The sequence below is a fragment of the Coenobita brevimanus genome, chromosome 38, assembly GCF_032717465.1.
Source record: "Coenobita brevimanus isolate Jiangsu-jjx chromosome 38, ASM3271746v2, whole genome shotgun sequence".
Taxonomy (NCBI): Eukaryota; Metazoa; Arthropoda; class Malacostraca; order Decapoda; family Coenobitidae; genus Coenobita; species Coenobita brevimanus.
In genome coordinates, this window is record NC_136991.1 from 30894648 (window position 1) to 30912816 (window position 18169).

The following is an 18169-nucleotide window of genomic DNA, read 5'->3' on the forward strand; positions in this document are numbered from 1 at the left end:
TTATGTGTTGACCCTGATTGATATGGCTACTCGTTATCCTGAAGCCATTCCACTGAGAAATATCTCAGCAAAGAACGTGGTTAAGGAAATGCTAGGGTTCTTCACCAAGTTTGGTCTGCCCAACGAGGTACAGTCAGACCGGGGAAGTAATTTCATGTCAAACGTTTTCAAGCAGTCTCTGAAAGAGTTGGGCATCACCCAGATCACGTCTTCAGCTTACCATCCCCAGACCCAAGGAGCGTTGGAGAGATATCATCAAACACTCAAATCGATGCTCAAGAAATACTGTTTGGAACATCAGAAAGACTGGGATAAAGGTCTTCCATTTGTTTTGTTTGCTGCAAGAGAATCTCCAAATGAATCACTGGGCTTCTCACCTTTTGAACTACTGTTTGGCCATGAAGTAAGAGGACCCCTTAAGTTACTCAAGGAATGCTGGCTGTCAGAGGAAGATGACGTTAACCTGCTGGAGTATGTGATATAGTTCAAAGAACGGCTGTCCACTGCTTTACAACTGGCGAGAGAGAATTTAGGAGCTGCTCAGGAGAAGATGAAGACTTGGTATGATAAGAAGTCCAGGTTACGCCACTTTCAGCCAGGAGATCAGGTTTTGATTCTGCTACCGGTTCATGGGCAACCTCTTCAAGCCAAGTTTAGTGGTCCTTATTTCGTGGAGAAGAAACTCAGTGATGTCAACTATGTCATCACCACACCAGATCGTAGAAAGAACAAGCAACTATGTCACATCAACATGCTAAAGTTATATCACAGGCGGGACGAAAATAATCCAGTCTGCACTGTAGCTGTTCCACCCGAGTCTGCAAGTGAAGCTCTCCCATGCAGTATGAGCCTGAGTGATAGTTTGGGGAAGAATCCTGATATCATGAATGATCTCCAGACTAAGCTTTCTCATCTAGCTCCCGAGGAAAGGCAGGAGTTTTCGGCATTACTGCAGGAGTACCCGCAAGTGTTCCGTGCCACTCCAGGAAGAACCACTGTGTTGATGCATGATGTCGATGTTGGAGACGCAAAGCCAATTAAATTGCCTCCTTACCGTGTGAACCCAGTGAAAGTTCCTCTCATCCAGAAGGAGCTTGGCTACCTGTTGGACCACAAGATGATTGAGCCCTGTCAGAGCGAGTGGAGTTCTCCTGTCACTCTAGTCCCTAAGCCAGGTGGGTCACAGCGGCTTTGCATCGACTACAGACGTGTTAATCAGATAACCAAAACAGACACTTACCCTCTCCCTCGCGTGGAAGATTGCATAGACAAGATCGGAAAGGCTAGGTACATAAGTAAGTTTGATTTGTTAAAGGGATACTGGCAAGTACCTATGACTGAACGTGCTAGGGAGATCTCATGTTTTGTAACACTAGGAAAGACTTTTGCATGTTCTGTAATGCCATATGGTATGAAGAATGCACCAGCCACATTTCAGAAGCTCATGAATGTTGTAACAGAGGGTTTGGCAGGGTGTGTTGTTTATATTGATGATGTATTAATCTTCAGTGACAACTGGAAAGATCACCTATGCCATGTCAGTAAATTTCTTGAGCGTTTAGTTCAAGCTAATCTTGTAGCTAATTTATCAAAGTGTGAGTTTGGTCAAGCTAAAGTTCAGTACCTTGGGTACGTAATTGGTGATGGACATGTTGCACCACCAGCTGCTAAGGTTCAGGTTATAAGTGATCTTCCCAGACCTAAAAGTAGGAAAGAGCTACAAACATTTTTGGGAATGGTAGGTTATTACAGGAGATTTGTTCTTAACTTTTCAATTCTTGTATCACCACTTACAGACCTACTGAAAAAGGGAGTTAAATTTGTCTGGACCGATAACTGTGAATCCTCTTTCAACAAACTTAAAGCTATCCTATTAAGTCAGCCAGTGCTCGCTACTCCAAATTTTGCTAAGCCTTTTAAGATGGCTGTTGATGCAAGTGATACAGGAGCTGGGGCTGTTTTGCTGCAAGAGGATGATCAGGGTATTGAACACCCTGTATCTTATTACAGTAAGAAGTTCACTTCACCTCAAAAGAACTACTCAACTATTGAGAAAGAGCTTTTGGCCTTGATTTTGGGTTTACAGCATTTTTCTTTTTATTTGTGTTCTGGTTTTGACCCCATAGTCATTTATACCGATCATAACCCACTGAAATTCCTTAGTAAGTTTAAAGATAAAAATCAGAGATTGACAAGATGGAGTCTACTTCTTCAGGAGTATTCATTAGACATACAACATGTCAAGGGGAAAGAAAATGTTATTGCAGATTGCTTATCTAGACTTTAGACAGATTGTTTTAGAGTAATAAGAAATTTCCTTTGTAAATTTCTTTTTCTTTGTGGGGAGGTGTTACATAGCCTATGATTTCATCATCCTTTGTGTAATTTTAACGCACAGTATGCTGCATGTTTGATCACGAGCGTGTTCTGCCTCAGTTCCCCCCTTCTACCGTTATAGTAGAGTAAATCGTCCTTTCTGTTGTTCAGAGTAGGATTGTCAGCTCTTTGTCCCCTATGGCTTCATTTGCGCGTCCTTCTTACAAGTTGTATCAAGCTCTGCTGGCCCCTATATAATGAGCTCAGTCTCTACATCATTGCCACTTAGATCTGCTCCTCATTTTGTTCACATCTCTGTCCTCCCCTGTACAGTTATTATTATTGTGAGTGCTCAGGAAGTCTCCAACCATCTAGCAGCTGTGTGTAATTTGAGTATAACTGTTGTTGCATTTTTTCTTGTACTGTGTAGCATAAGGTGTTAATTCTTAGGCCTAGTGAGGTTTTTGTAATTTATGTAGGGTTCTTGTTGTCAGCCATCATTAATACTATTTTGTATCTGTAATAATTTATCTTGCATTAACTGAGCATTACCCAGTGTATTTTCATTTTATCAGGGCTGACTTTGATAAATTTACTCTTGCTAATTTCGTGTTAATAGAGGCTATTGCAGTTAACCATATATTTAACCTGTTTTTTGCCATTACATTATCCTTATGAGTCCTGAATGTTTTGTTGTTAGTTTGAGCATTAAACTTTAACTTGTAATTTTACCTAACTCTTTCGTTTTGAACCTGGAACTTTACGGGACAGTAGTGATTTTCAGTATTCTCACTTAAAGTGTACATTATCTTTCGCTGTTCCGTAACATAAATTTGGCGACCTCTTATCAGGATATTGAGGATATTATCATAAGGATATTGCTTGATATTTTGTGACTGTGATTTATTCATGATGTCTACTATTACTACACTTGATGAAGCCAAAGATTTTTTGTCAAATGTGCAAACAGTGTGTGATGTAGAAAACAGAACAAAGAATGAACTTAAGCTTGTTGCTCAACAGTTGGGAATTGCTGTTCGCTCTCATCATTCTAAAGATCAAATTGTTGGCATGATTAATAAGAGCTTGTTTAATGTAACTCCTCCAAATGAGCAAACGCAGATTGAAATAGCTAAGTTACAGCTAGCCCTGCAGGAGGCTCGTGTGAAGGAAGCTGAATTTCAAGCACGTGCTAAGGAGGCTGAATCTCAGGCTAAGGAGGCTTGTGTTAAGGAGGCTGAATTTCAAGCAAATGCTAAGGAGGCTGAATCTCAGGCTCGGATTCAGGAGGCAGAGATACAGGCTCAGGCACAAATTGAACTAGCTAGGATTCAGGCAGACCATGAGTATCGCATGAAACAAGGTGGAACTGGATCATCTAGCTCTGATGATTTTGATGTGGCTAAATATGTTCGACTTGTCCCTCCTTTTAATGAATCTGTTTTAACAAAGTATTTTCAGTTGTTTGAGAGGGTAGCTACAGGTTTTAATTGGCCCAAGGAGTATTGGCCAGTACTCCTTCAAACTGTTCTCACCGGTAAAGCTCAAGTAACTTATGCATCTTTGCCTCAGGATCAATCTGATAATTATGATGTAGTTAAGAGCTTGATTCTTAAGGCCTATGAGCTTGTTCCTGAAGCCTATAGAGTAAAATTTAGGACAACTTACAAGCAAGATAAGCAATCACATGTTGAGTATGCAAAAATCAAAGAAGATCTGTTAGAGCAGTGGTTAAATTCTAAGAATGTGGATTCTGATTTTGGTAAATTTAAGCAGATGATTTTGCTGGAGGACTTCAAGAGGTGTATTTATAAAGAGGTAAGCCTATATCTTGATGAAAAAAGAATAGATAATTCGTCTGATGCTGAAGTTTTAGCTGATGAATATGTTCTCACTCACAAGAGATATTCTAGAGAAAAAGGGAAAGCTGAGAGTAAGTACGTTGCCTCTACTCAGAGTACAGGTAACAGGAAAGAGAATAAAGATGATGTTTCTCAGGAAGTAAATACCAGCTCCACCTCTAGATTTCAGAAAAGTAAATGTACTTATTGTAGTAAGCTTGGTCATACTACGGAGAAATGTTTCAGGAGACAGCGTGATGTGAACAAAAAGGAGTCTTTAAATATTCAGTCAATTGGTCTAGTGTCCACTCATGAGAGTTCCCGGAATTCTTTAACTGAGTTAACTGAACCTGCTTTGAGGGGTAACTTAAATTCTCATGATGGAGCTCCTCTTTTGAGCAGTAACGTGGGTGACACTCTCAAGAGTTCATGTGCTAATTTCCTGTCTGATGGTTTTGTCAGTCCTCTGGACAGTAATGACAGGAAATCAGTTAAAATATATCGTGATACAGGTGCTTGCCAATCCCTTATGCTGACCAGTGTTCTAGGCTCTAATGTTAATTCCTCTGATGAAACTGTAATCTTACAAGGTGTAGGGAATAATTACTTCTCTGTCCCTCTGTACAGAGTGAATTTAGAGTCTTGTTTTGTTAATGGTTCCGTTATGGTTGGTTTGGTTGAGACACTCCCAATGTCAGGTGTAACTTTCTTACTTGGAAATGATATTGGTGGAAGTCAAGTGTGTCCAGCTCCTCAGTTGTCTAGTGAGCCAGTGGCTGCGACCCAGGATTGTGATGTCCCTGATGTGTTCCCTGCATGTGTTGTCACTAGGGCTAAGTCTAAAGTTACTGGTGATTTAGGGGATAATGATGATGATGATGTTATCCTAGCTGACACTTTTCTTGCTAATTTGGACCACTCACCAGATGAGGCAGTACCCCGTAGTGTTGATAATTTGTCTCGTCAAGAGTTGGTTGAGTTGCAGGTTGCTGACCCTGAGTTGAAAGGTCTAGCTAACTCTGCTTGCAGTGAGGAAGAGTCAGCCGGTGCTTCTAATTGTTATTATATAAAGTCAGGAGTACTTATGAGGAAGTGGAGACCCCCAACAGCATCAGCCGACTGTGAATGGGAGGTTGTACATCAAGTTGTCATCCCTCGTGTTTGTAGGCAGGATATCATTAGAGTGGCTCATGATTCCAGTTTAGCAGGACACCTTGGAGTGAGGAAGACTGTGGCACGCATTTTGAAACACTTCTACTGGCCAGGTATCTTCAGGGATGTTTCCTGGTATTGTAAGTCTTGTCACACCTGTCAAGTTGTGGGGAAGTGTAATCAGACCGAAAAGGTTGCACCTCTAGTTCCCATTCCACCTTTTGAGGCGCCATTCACCCGTGTGTTGGTGGATATTGTGGGCCCTCTTCCTAAGACTTCTTCAGGATTTTCTTATGTGTTGACCCTGATTGATATGGCTACTCGTTATCCTGAAGCCATTCCACTGAGAAATATCTCAGCAAAGAACGTGGTTAAGGAAATGATAGGGTTCTTCACAAAGTTTGGTCTGCCCAACGAGGTACAGTCAGACCGGGGAAGTAATTTCATGTCAAACGTTTTCAAGCAGTCTCTGAAAGAGTTGGGCATCACCCAGATCACGTCTTCAGCTTACCATCCCCAGACCCAAGGAGCGTTGGAGAGATATCATCAAACACTCAAATCGATGCTCAAGAAATACTGTTTGGAACATCAGAAAGACTGGGATAAAGGTCTTCCATTTGTTTTGTTTGCTGCAAGAGAATCTCCAAATGAATCACTGGGCTTCTCACCTTTTGAACTACTGTTTGGCCATGAAGTAAGAGGACCCCTTAAGTTACTCAAGGAATGCTGGCTGTCAGAGGAAGATGACGTTAACCTGCTGGAGTATGTGATATAGTTCAAAGAACGGCTGTCCACTGCTTTACAACTGGCGAGAGAGAATTTAGGAGCTGCTCAGGAGAAGATGAAGACTTGGTATGATAAGAAGTCCAGGTTACGCCACTTTCAGCCAGGAGATCAGGTTTTGATTCTGCTACCGGTTCATGGGCAACCTCTTCAAGCCAAGTTTAGTGGTCCTTATTTCGTGGAGAAGAAACTCAGTGATGTCAACTATGTCATCACCACACCAGATCGTAGAAAGAGCAAGCAACTATGTCACATCAACATGCTAAAGTTATATCACAGGCGGGACGAAAATAATCCAGTCTGCACTGTAGCTGTTCCACCCGAGTCTGCAAGTGAAGCTCTCCCATGCAGTATGAGCCTGAGTGATAGTTTGGGGAAGAATCCTGATATCATGAATGATCTCCAGACTAAGCTTTTTCATCTAGCTCCCGAGGAAAGGCAGGAGTTTTCGGCATTACTGCAGGAGTACTCGCAAGTGTTCCGTGCCACTCCAGGAAGAACCACTGTGTTGATGCATGATGTCGATGTTGGAGACGCAAAGCCCATTAAATTGCCTCCTTACCGTGTGAACCCAGTGAAAGTTCCTCTCATCCAGAAGGAGCTTGGCTACCTGTTGGACCACAAGATGATTGAGCCCTGTCAGAGCGAGTGGAGTTCTCCTGTCACTCTAGTCCCTAAGCCAGGTGGGTCACAGCGGCTTTGCATCGACTACAGACGTGTTAATCAGATAACCAAAACAGACACTTACCCTCTCCCTCGCGTGGAAGATTGCATAGACAAGATCGGAAAGGCTAGGTACATAAGTAAGTTTGATTTGTTAAAGGGATACTGGCAAGTACCTATGACTGGACGTGCTAGGGAGATCTCATGTTTTGTAACACTAGGAAAGACTTTTGCATGTTCTGTAATGCCATATGGTATGAAGAATGCACCAGCCACATTTCAGAAGCTCATGAATGTTGTAACAGAGGGTTTGGCAGGGTGTGTTGTTTATATTGATGATGTATTAATCTTCAGTGACAACTGGAAAGATCACCTATGCCATGTCAGTAAATTTCTTGAGCGTTTAGTTCAGGCTAATCTTGTAGCTAATTTATCAAAGTGTGAGTTTGGTCAAGCTAAAGTTCAGTACCTTGGGTACGTAATTGGTGATGGACATGTTGCACCACCAGGAGCTAAAGTTCAAGTTATAAGTGAACTTCCCAGACCTAAAAGTAGGAAAGAGCTACAAACATTTTTGGGAATGGTAGGTTATTACCGGAGATTTGTTCTTAACTTTTCAATTCTTGTATCACCACTTACAGACCTACTGAAAAAGGGAGTTAAATTTATCTGGACCGATAACTGTGAATCCTCTTTCAACAAACTTAAAGCTATCCTATTAAGTCAGCCAGTGCTCGCTACTCCAAATTTTGCTAAGCCTTTTAAGATGGCTGTTGATGCAAGTGATACAGGAGCTGGGGCTGTTTTGCTGCAAGAGGATGATCAGGGTATTGAACACCCTGTATCTTATTACAGTAAGAAGTTCACTTCACCTCAAAAGAACTACTCAACTATTGAGAAAGAGCTTTTGGCCTTGATTTTGGGTTTACAGCATTTTTCTTTTTATTTGTGTTCTGGTTTTGACCCCATAGTCATTTATACCGATCATAACCCACTGAAATTCCTTAGTAAGTTTAAAGATAAAAATCAGAGATTGACAAGATGGAGTCTACTTCTTCAGGAGTATTCATTAGACATACAACATGTCAAGGGGAAAGAAAATGTTATTGCAGATTGCTTATCTAGACTTTAGACAGATTGTTTTAGAGTAATAAGAAATTTCCTTTGTAAATTTCTTTTTCTTTGTGGGGAGGTGTTACATAGCCTATGATTTCATCATCCTTTGTGTAATTTTAACGCACAGTATGCTGCATGTTTGATCACGAGCGTGTTCTGCCTCAGTTCCCCCTTCTACCGTTATAGTAGAGTAAATCGTCCTTTCTGTTGTTCAGAGTAGGATTGTCAGCTCTTTGTCCCCTATGGCTTCATTTGCGCGTCCTTCTTACAAGTTGTATCAAGCTCTGCTGGCCCCTATATAATGAGCTCAGTCTCTACATTAATTGCCACTTAGATCTGCTCCTCATTTTGTTCACATCTCTGTCCTCCCCTGTACAGTTATTATTATTGTGAGTGCTCAGGAAGTCTCCAACCATCTAGCAGCTGTGTGTAATTTGAGTATAACTGTTGTTGCATTTTTTCTTGTACTGTGTAGCATAGGGTTAATTCTTAGGCCTAGTGAGGTTTTTGTAATTTATGTAGGGTTCTTGTTGTCAGCCATCATTAATACTATTTTGTATCTGTAATAATTTATCTTGCATTAACTGAGCATTACCCAGTGTATTTTCATTTTATCAGGGCTGACTTTGATAAATTTACTCTTGCTAATTTCGTGTTAATAGAGGCTATTGCAGTTAACCATATATTTAACCTGTTTTTTGCCATTACATTATCCTTATGAGTCCTGAATGTTTTGTTGTTAGTTTGAGCATTAAACTTTAACTTGTAATTTTACCTAACTCTTTCGTTTTGAACCTGGAACTTTACGGGACAGTAGTGATTTTCAGTATTCTCACTTAAAGTGTACATTATCTTTCGCTGTTCCGTAACAATATATATATATATATATATATATATATATATATATATATATATATATATATATATATATATATATATAGTGTAGTCACCTGAATGCTGCACAACATCGAGTGAGTGGATGGACTTTGTATCTCACCTGGTTCTCCACATACAGTACTCCACGGACTACTCTGTTTGCTGAGTCTTTCAATGAGCCCGCGAATGTGTCTAGAAGAATTATTCCACGATTTCCTCCATGTAAACTTCCTTCTTCAGATATTTATTCGACGGCGTTCTCCATATAACATTCCTTCTTCAGATATTTATTCCTCGGTGTTCCTTATGTAACCATATCCTTCACATATGGTTCTTATTTTACGAGGTCTTGGATGTAATCCGGCAATTCCTCCTATCTGCTGACCTAATGCCCGTCGGTTACTACCTCCTCACGAAGCCAGGAGTACTGCAGCGATATTTATTTTATATTTATTTATTTTTTTAGAGTCCAGGAATATAGTTGGAGTTTAATCCATGATTTTATCCTAATTCGTCTTGTACATTTAGCAAACATTGTATCTCAAGAGGTTTTAAGCACAAGCCAGTTTGCTAACCTTGCTGACGAATCCAAAAATGCAGCTACTAGATTATTCAATACTATTCTTAATGTTAACTTCTCTCTTTGGATAGAATTATTATCCCTGATGGCTCTCCACACCATCCAGCAGCTCCTCCAGTTAACTTACTCCCTTTCGCCGAGCAAAAAAGAAAGAAAGAAAAAAAAAAAGCATTATTCCCCGATGTCTCAATGTAAACTTCCACATTCAAATATAATTATTATCCCATAAAGGTCTTACCATAATCTTCCTCGTGCTTCCAATTTGTCGACTTACACTTGATGCCAGAGTTAATCTCCTTTCGAAGCCCAAGAAGCATTAATCTGCTATTTTCTTATTGTCAGCATCCATTTTCAGATACAGATATCTTCTCGCTTGGTTTACCGAATGAAAATTGTGATTCCTTCATTTGCTGACTGAAATGCAAAAGTCGACGACCCTCTTATGGTGAGACCAAGAGAAATGCTTCCATGATATCAGTATTAGCTTCCACTTCCAAGTATAATATTAGTATCCGGAGAGTTAAAAACTGCCTCAGGTTTCTAACGCCTTTCCGCAAAACCTAGGAATAGATTAGAATTATTATTGCACAGTTCTGTTAATATAAGCTTTTGCTTTCAAAATGTAAATATTTTCTCACGAGACTTTCCGCGTAGTTTAATTCATCGAACCCTCCAATTTCCTAACCACGTTCCGGTGAACCAAGGAATATGGCAATGATAATTCTAATAATAATAATAATAATAATAATAATAATAATAGTAATAGTAATAATAATAATGATGATGATGATAAGAAGAAGAAGAAGAAGATGCATTTAATGATTTTCTCACCATAAACTTTTACAAAACAAAGCAAATTATTATTTCACGAGGCTTTTCGCGTAGTTTAATCCATGGACTCCTCCAGTTTGCTAACTCTCTTCCGATGAGTCAAGGATACGGCTAAAAAAATGAGTTCTACGACTATCCCAGTTCAAGCCTCCACCTTCAAATATAATCGACGTGGCTGTCTGCATAATCCAGCGACTCTCTAATTTGCCGACCTAAATGCCAAAGACTCGACGACCCCCTTCCAACGACGTCCAATATCCGGGCGGGCCTCCTGTGCTGATGATGCTGGGAATAATATGCGGGAGAGGACGAAGGTGAGGGTGTGGGGGTACGACTAGATGAGAGAGAGATTGGATAATTTCGATATTTTGGGTTCGGTCTCCCATCTCCCGGCTCATACCCTATTCTCCCCACCCACTCCATCTCATTCCATTTCCATCTCTATTCATGTTTCTGTTTCTGTCTGTTTTTATGTTTAGGTCTCTGTATCTGTACTCCTTCCAACTCTCTCTCTCTCTCTCTCTCTCTCTCTCTCTCTCTCTCTCTCTCTCTCTCTCTCTCTCTCTCTCTCTCTCTCTCTCTCTCTCTCTCTCTCTCTCTCTCTCAATCCCTTTTCCTTTCTCTTTACTCTTTCCCTATTCGTTTTCATCTTCCGCGCACCTTTCTTTCATCCTTTCCATCTCCATCTTCATCTGTCATCGCCTCTACTGTATATCCCTCACCTCAACCCCTTATATTTGCGCTTTGTATTGTTTTTATGGAAAAATGCATCTAATAATGATAATACAATGAAGGGTTTAGTATAATTCGATCCTTTAATGGCCCACTCTATAAAAACCCTATTAATAATTCATCGCAAATTTGGCAGATAAATGAAATATAATGCTGTCCGGCAAATAACCTTGTCTTTACGCTGACTCCTTTTATAGTATATTATTGCTTCCATTAGATTTATATTCAGTTTAAAAAGAATTGGTCGAACTCTTGACCATATTTTGCTGTTAGAATTTACTCATGTACTCCAGGGATCAAACTTTACTACATGCATTTCAGCAGGTACCTTTACTGGTTACATTTCACCGCACCAACTTCGGATTTCGATTTATTTGTTCTCATTTCACTAAATAAAATTCACCCATTTACCTCACTAATACTGTAATATTTAATTGCACAGACTCTGTTTTTTCACCTCATTTCTCGTGTTTCATTGCACAGACTTTTCACTCTCATTTCACTACTTGTGTTTATCGACACAGACATAGCTCCGTGATCTCACTGCTCACATTTCGTTGCAGAGACTTCGGTGCCGACAGTTTGCTTTTTACACTGTGAGGCCTACGTCTTACTCGTCACATATTTCCCAAAGCGACCATATTATCAACAAATGGCCTCCTCTCTACCCTTGCCAGTCCGTTGGGAACGAAAATGAGATATCTGAATTTTTAAGCCTTCATAATATTGCTCAATATACAGTTGGCTCCGGGAGTCGTGTTACCCCCTACCATCACGCTCTTGCTCATGTGACAACGGCGCACTACTTGTGTGGGTAGGAAGCAACAGCAGAGATTTTTCGTTTTAGTGATACAATAAATCGACATATTAACATAGGTTTAGTAACCACAGAGGAGATATCTTATGGAATCTCTATGAGGGTATGTGGTATTATGTGCAGTATATATTGCCTTTGAAGAGGAGAGTGGTGGCTAAATGTCAGGACGAAGTGAGAATGAGCAGCAAAACAGCTTCTGAACTGAAAGGATACGAAAACCCATTAGTTTACCACTACTATGGCCTTTTGAGATTTTAGGACCTGGATATCCCCATAAACTAATACTCCTCTCCCCCTAGAGGCATATAAGACAATGACCGAAGCGAGACAGGATGATATCACTATTACTTATAATAACCAAGTTAAAACATCGGATGCTTTCATTCCCCTTACTCTTCTCCCATCGTCTCCTACTCGCACTCCTTCGGTGCTACACAACCACCTCCAATCACCTGCCCGTTCTCTAGACTTTCCCCTCCCTCTCTTTTCCCTTACCTACCCCCTCCATAGCCCTACCTCTTCCACCCCGCCACCACTTTCATCTTCAAAGACAGTATATACTGCAAGTACCACCACATACCCTAATAGTGATACGCAGATTATATATATATATATATATATATATATATATATATATATATATATATATATATATATATATATATATAGTAATATGCATACGTACACGGTACATTTGTGATGAAATAGTCTTTAGCTTTTTGTAACAGTAAGCATAAGCCCCTGTGAAATGAATCCATTTCTTCACCAAATAGACGGGCCACCTCATCTCGGCAATCTTAATTAATGCTATTATACTTTAAGATGAGGTAGTTTTTGAGGCTTTGTTAGCCAGAAATTTACAATTATCGGGGCGTTGATTGCTACAAAGAGGCGCGAGTCGCACGCCTACGGCGCACTATATCAATTAAAGCATGTCTTTTTGCCTTACAAAAAATATTAAAAAGTCTTCGTATCTCACCGTTTCTCCTTTAATGATAAATAAATGAAACCTTCAATATCTAGTTACTATCGCAGCTGACTACTTTAATGTGTGCTCTGTTAGGTAATGCGTGAAATACAGTTTGTTAACACTAAGGTTCTTTCTACTCATTCAGCTAAATATGATCTCATGGTGTTAGAGGGAACAGAACTCTCGAGAGGTCCCACTTTTGAGGGGGTTTATGGCAACAGTGTTAACACTTAGGCTCCGTTGGCTCACTCTCAATTGAAATAAATCGTTTGGCGTCAGCTGGAGTAATGACTATAGTGACTTATTCTGACCATGAGAGGGCCAATCACTTTAGCTGTCATACCAGAAAAAGAATACCTAAATCCATCTTGAACCGGCACATCTTGTTAGCATCTTCAGTAACTTAAAATTTTCTTAGCATAATAAAATCGCCTGGCGGTACAAAAAAAAAAAAAAAAATATGCGTCATCATACAGAAGAGGCAGATTAAGTATAAACACCATAGAATAAAACGTAATGGTCGTTGTGAGGAAATGTGTGCCATCTGCTTCAAATAAGAGGACTACTGGGCCTCAGGGAACGAACTGTCTATTCTGCCTAGGGATTATAAAAAAAAAAAAAAAAAAAAAATTGCTACTAAGGCGTGCTTTTGAAATCTGTAAATTTGTGTGTTTCGAAATAATCACACGCTGTAACGTATATGCATTCAAAACCTTCATTACAATTCTGCTCATATTTTCTCTGTCATGCAGGAAACTAGAGCTGATGAAAGAACCGGATTCACTGATAAGAAAAATGTCAGTGTCCGATGCAGTTTGTCTCTTCCTGTCAGAGTTTTGCAGCGAACACTCTCAGCAATTGCAACCGAATAAAAATGAGGAATAAAAACATGAAGAAGTATAAGAAAGAGGGAAAACTGGAAATATACACAGGGCAAAGTCGATGTTTATTAGTGAACTTTGATCTGTTGACAAAGAGATATTAATATAAGAATACTTAGATCATTGTTTATGATGCAAAAATGATGAGTAAAAACAGGGAGACTTAGAGAAAAGGAGGAAAACAAGATACATTTACAAGATTAAGTCGGTGTTTCAAATATTTTTCGACTGTGAAGGAAGGATATAACTTTAGCGACTTGCATCACTGTTTATAATGCAAATGGAATACAAAAAAATAGGAAGAATTAGAAGAAATTGGCAACACACACACACACACACACACACACACACACACACACACACAAGCAAGGTAAACCGATAAAAAACTCGAGTCATTCACGGAGAAACAACTACTTTAAGAGCACTTTTAATGCTCAAAACGTGACAGAAATGACGTGTAGCACCAGGATGGAAAGGAAAGAGAGAACACCAGAAAAATATACAAAACCAGTATAGTGCGCTTTGTGTAAGCGCGTGACGAGCGAGCGAGCGTTTGTACATACGCCTATCATCATAATTTCGTCTTAGTGTAAAATTTAAAGATTTCTGGTGAGGTAGTTGAACAATAAGAGAAGAGTAATTGAGCTGAAATATTTATTTTCACACGTTTTTTCTCTCTCTCTCTCTCTCTCTCTCTCTCTCTCTCTCTCTCTCTCTCTCTCTCTCTCTCTCTCTCTCTCTCTCTCACGTTTTCTCTTTGGATATACATATAGCGAGGCGCCGTAGCATTTATCACACATGCAATGTTCATTTCTCAGCTCCCAACTTCCCGTGTTAACGAACTGCATTGGTAAACGCTTGGCTATTGATCGAATGATGGAACTCAGAAATAGGGTGATTACCTTTGCTAATTTCACCCCCTAAGCATAAAAAAAACGTTCATGTAATATTATGAGCGTAGTATCTGCTATTTATTGTTAGAATTCATGCAAGAAAACTTAGTGTTACAACAGGAAATCTTTTTTAATTCGATATCATAGTGGACCATGTCAACTGAATCCCTCGGTACATTCCCTTGGAAAGCTGGGATTCCTAGGGGTTTCTTTGGTCTCATGAGTGAATATGCTGTACAACTAGAAACAAAATTTATTGAATGTAAGTACTACTTGCTGAAAGAATCTCTTCTTTATCTCACGTAGTAGAAAAGTTATTAGCCTCTGAAAACCATCGTGGACGTGCCTTGTCGTGTCGGGCTAGGAGAGATCGTGACGAGCCGCTCATTTCACAACTGAAAGTAAACATCGTTTCGTTCGCTGCGCTTTCCCTCTGGTAATAAAGCCAATGATCCAGAATAGATTTTAACTTAATGCTCCCGAAGGCAATAAAAAGACATCAATCACTATAGTTATTGTCCGGAAGGAATCGTAACAACAGGAAGACGTACAAAAAAGAGGGAGAACCAATAAATTTCACGGGGTTTAAGTTGGTGTTCCCAATAAATTTCGACCATTCAAGGAAGAACGGTATCTTTGAAAACGCTTGCATTACTTATAATTAGGGAAAATGAAAAAGAGCAGGAAGAGTAAAGGAAAGAAGGAAAATTAGATATATACACAAACTTAAGCTGATGTTCCTTGAGAATTTAGACCTAATATTAATAGGCAGTAATAGTTTAAAGACGAGTTCACCATCTTTCATGCGAAAATTATCAGTAAAAACTGGAAAACTTAGAGAAAAGCGAGAAAACCAGGAAAATACTTAATGAAAAGATAAGGGAAACGGGAAAATACACAAAGTATAGCTGGTGTTCCGCAATAAATTTTGACACTGACAGAAGAGCAATAATTTTTAAGATTTCACAAAGCTGGAGAGAGCCCAAAATTTCACGTTCAGCGAGGCAGAGTCACGATATCCGTGGAAGTAATGGTGTCGACGGCATACTGAATACACCGACGCACTCGCCCCCGAATTGCCTAAATCCTCCCGAGAAAAGTGTCGGGAATTTATACCAAACTTCGTCGGTAAAAGTAGCAATGTTCCAGATACTACAGGCGAGGCAGTTGAGAATGGAGGTGGTGGTATTGGTGTGTGGATAGGATCGGTACTAGGGGCGATCGTGCTGGGTTCTGGAGGATTGTTGTGGTTGTGGTGATGATAGTGGAAATGTATGGTGAAAATGTGAGTGTAGTGAGGATATTGGTTTGAGGGTTGTGGTGAGTCCTGTGGTGAATTCTTATCGTTGAAGTGGTAATTTGAAATATGTTTAAGATTAAAGATGTAATTATTGCTGTCTGGGTCGATGCGATAGTATTTTCATTATTAGAGATTGTGGTGGATTCTTGGCTGTGGTTGTAGAGTTGATGATCAAAGTGCATGATGTTGAGAGTTAAAACTAGTGGTGGGGAAGGTAGTATTTGTGTGGTGTTCTGGTGACAGCAATGGTACTGGAGAAAATTCCGCATATTCTTGATGTTCTGTTTTGGTGATAGAGCTGTATAAGTTGTGACTATAGTTTTGCGGACTGAAGGGACTGTGGTAGGGTCTTGGGCTTTTCGTGGTGGTGGTTGTTAAGGAGGTGCATTTTTTTCGGTGATGATGTTATTATTGTGAGGGTTGCGGTGATAACAGTGATGCTAAATGAGATTGTTGTGGGTTTCTGGTGACTTCTTGTGGTGATGGTGGTGGTGGAAATGTGTTTGACAAAAGTTGACAGTTGTGGAGACAGTGGTGGATGTGGTGATGGCTGAGGAAAGTTTAACAATAATTTGTGGTTAGGGTGACATATGGCGTGAGGGTTGTTATGATAGTCTTGATGCTGAGAGGAGATTGTGGTGGGTTTCTTAGGAGTGTGATTTCTATGTAGGTAATAGCAATTTAAGTGGCGGTGGAAATGTGTGTGATAGGTATTGGTAGTTGTGGCAGTAATGACTGTGGTAGTATTGGTGTGGGAGTTGTGGTGGTATTCTAGCTGATAAAGAAAACTATGATGAGTTTTGGGATATACTGAGGCAGTGGTGGTAGAAATGTGTGACAAAAATTTGTGATGGTGGTGGCACTGGTATAGGAGTTGTGGTGGTAATCTTGCCGATAACATCCAGGGAACATTGTTGAGTTGATGGTTGTGGGGTTGGTTGTGACGTTGGTGTAAATTTGTATGGCAAGAATTTATGGTTGTGGTGAGAGTTCTGGGCTCATATTCTTATTTATTAAGTAAGCTCACCATTACCTCCTCCTAAGCAGCCTGTTTGTGCATGTAGGTCGTTAATAGTAACGTCTGTGTTATTTATGTAATCTGTCTTGGAAATGTATGGATATAAACTGTATACAAATGAGTAGCAAGGTTAAGTATGCAAATTAAATCACTTTGGAAAAGATACTAGGGAGTCTTTGTAATCAAGGAGAATACGGGCCTTGATGGTGTAAGAAAAATCCGGTGAACTCTTAGTATTGTACATAGTGCAGTAATAGTGATGCTCGCGATAGAGGCAACGAAAGTACAGTGTTTTGCAGTTGTTTATGGTGATGGTGCTGGGATGGGTAATGTGGTGATAGTCCTGGTGGCAGAGGGTACTGCGGTGAGATTTGGGAATATTGTGACGGTAGTAGTGGTGATAGTGATAGATATGTAAGATATTTGTAGGTTTGGGGATAACTGGTGGTGGTGGTAGCCCTGAAAGAGGAGTGGGGAATTTGTGGTGAAAATGTGTGTGTTACATGGTACAGAGTACAGGAGTAGAGGCTGTGGCGTTAGGCTTGGCGTGGAGATTAGTGATGGAAATGGAATTTGGTGTAGGTGGTATCGGTGGTAGTGGCGTTGACGATGCGTAGTATTGGATTATAATGCTGGTAGTGAAGATAGTATTACTGTCTGGGTTTATGGCGATAGTTATGGTTCTGAAATTTTAATACTGTTGTTGTGATGATACGGTTAAGCAGATGCGTTTTTTTTTTTTTCCTTTATTAAATGTACTTACAATAATGGTGTTAAAATGTGGTTAGATTTATGATTTTAGCGGTATAGGTAGTTGTACGGAGGATCGCAGGATAGCTGTGGTGTTAGTAGTAGTTTTAGTGTGGTGGTATAACAATGATGAATATGCATGGTATTTGCGGTGGTGGTGGAAATGTAGTGGCAAGAATATATACTTGTGGTGACACTGGGAATTGTTGGTAGAGGCACTGTGATGGAGATGATACTAATGCTAAAAAGATGATATTGATCTATGTTACGGTGTTTATTGTGGTGGTGATAAGGTTAGGGTTTTTTAACTGTTTAAGTCGATGGTGTATTTCAGTCTACCAATTGCAAAGATGGTGTCATGCGACCAGATTCGCAAAGAAACTTACCATCAATTCAAAGTCGTAACTATGCTTTGTCAAAGACAAGTACAGGAAAGAGCAGAATCTCGCCATGTCCTCTGTACCTCACGTAAAAACAGATCTCATTTATGAGGGGAAAAATTATCTTGGGCTATATCTTTTCCGTCTGTCTATCTGTCTATTGCCAGACGCCTTAATCCCTTATACGGGGTGGCCACAAACAAATCGCCTTCACGTCACCCTGTCCCCCGCCTTTTCACTGCTCCGCTCCCAGTTCACACACCCCTCTCT